The 2,084-nt window shown below is 48.8% G+C and overlaps 1 non-coding gene across 1 annotated transcript; it reads right to left on the bottom strand.

The window, feature by feature from the left end:
• Window positions 1–1,331: 1,331 nt before the first annotated feature.
• Window positions 1,332–1,404, bottom strand: TRNAT-UGU. The gene has a single exon. It is a non-coding gene; the product is annotated as a tRNA-Thr (tRNA).
• Between the last annotated feature and the right edge of the window lie 680 nt (window positions 1,405–2,084).

The raw sequence follows: 2,084 nt of genomic DNA on the forward strand, positions 1-2,084 counted from the left end.
CGCAGGCTACCAATTCTGCCTTCTTTCATTCGGGTAGGAGGACAAGGTCTCTGTTTGTATTGAAAAACAGTCCCAGATATTCCATCTGTTGTGAGGGAATCAATTGGCTCTTTTGCCTGTTGATGATCCGGACAAAATTGATATTTTGATATCTTTGGTGGCTCTCATTGATTGGGACGTGCAAATATGCATCCGTTAGATCGACTGATATCAACCAGTCTCCTGGTTGCAACACAGAGATGATTGTAAATACAGACTCCATCTTGAACGTCTTGGGTTCTATGAAGTGGTTTAGAATTCTCAGGTCCAGAACTGGTCTGAGATCCCCCGATGGTTTGGGAACTAGAAAGATTGGAGAGTATACCACTTTTCCTTGTTGGGATAGGGGCACCGGCGAAATTGCATTCTTTTGCTGTAAGCCGTCTAAATATTCTTGTAAGCAGTTCCGTTTCCTCTGATCTGTCGGTTATTTTGTGTGGACCACCGTATTGGGTGGTTTCTTCTGAAAGGATATTTTGGAACCGTATCTGACCGTCTTGCGGACCCACTGGTCCTTGACCTCTTCCGCCCATACTTCCCTGAAGGACATTAACCTGGCGCCCACCTGGGGGGGGGATGGGCGGTTAACCCGTCAAAAAGATTTTTTCGGGTTTTTTCGCGGTCTGTGCCGCTCTAGACTTTACCTTCTGCAGAAAAGAATCTTGTGGATTTTTCCAGTAGGGCCTTGTATATTCCCGTCCTGGCCTGTATGACCTGGCGTCATACGCCTTTTTGTAGTCTGGTTGGGCTGGCCGGGTGGCCTGCTGTGTCTTCCTAGGTCTCTGTGGCATTAGACCCGACTTTCCCCCTGTAGCTCGACTAATAGCTTCTTCTAGGGTTTTTCCGAACAGCACCTTGCCATTAAACGGAATATTGCAGAGACTCAGTTTTGAGGTGCTGTCTGCTCCCCAATGTCGCAACCAGAGGGCCCTCTTTGCCGTCACTACAAAAGCCATGATTTTTGCGAGTAACTTTGTCAGGTCCATAGAGGCTTCCGCTATGAAATCGGCGGCAAGATCGAATTCCTCCATTGTCTGTATGACTGATTCTGACCCTATATCTGCTTTTAGGGCTGCTTGGGTTCTCGTGGTCCAGACCTTGAGTGCTCTGGAGACTGAGGTTAGGGCAATAGCCGGGCGGCACGCTGCACCTGCAGCTGAGTAGACCTTTTTTAGGTCTGTGTCTGCACGTCTGTCCATTGGGTCTTGCAATGGCAATGCGACCTGTCGGGCCAGGCGCTGTAAGGCCACATCTATGCCCAATGGGGAGTCCCAAAGGTCTGCTTCTGGTGGAGGCCCCAGCGAGATCTGAACTTGCGACCCCTGGTTTACAAGACCAGTGCTCTAACCCCTGGGCTATGGAGCCCCCAGTCAATGGTGTCTCTCACGGCTGTGACAAATGATTCAATATATTGAAAATCAAATAAATATTCTGAGGGCTCTTCAGAGTCCGATGAGCCTAGTGATAGCGTCTCCCGGGCAGGTGATTCATCGCCCACTGATTGATTGGCGCTACTAACTTTAGATCTTCTAGGTGTTTTGGTGGCTGCGGCTGACTGAATACCCTCTGCCACCTGTAGCCACGTCCTTAATGCAGCCGGTGCATAGAAGTTTGCCAGGTTCGGATGGTGCCGAACATGCCCAACAAAGACCATCGTCTGGGCGGGGTCTGGATGCATTTGGCTCTGCTACAGTCGCAGAGTGACTGGATTTGCGTGCTGGACTAGAATGGGACTTATGCGTTGCCCGAGAGCCAGACGCTTGCGGAGATTTTGAACGGTGGCGGGACTTTTTTCTCCGTTCCTGTCTTATCTTAGGGCTTCTGCTTCTAAAAAGACAACCAAGAAACATTATCTTTAGCTCTTGGTATTGCACTCTTTTACGTTGTGGCCCCTGTTGACCCCTCCTACCTGTCCGGTGACTTTGGTGCATCCTGAGGCTGTGGTGAGCTCATGCTGTGTAAAGAAGCAGGATACGCACATCAGGCGATGTAGCAATTGATACCTAATTTTATTTTATTTATTTATTTAATTTTTTTTAATTTTT

Source organism: Rana temporaria, chromosome 10 (assembly GCF_905171775.1).
Source record: "Rana temporaria chromosome 10, aRanTem1.1, whole genome shotgun sequence".
In the NCBI taxonomy this organism is placed as follows: domain Eukaryota; kingdom Metazoa; phylum Chordata; class Amphibia; order Anura; family Ranidae; genus Rana; species Rana temporaria.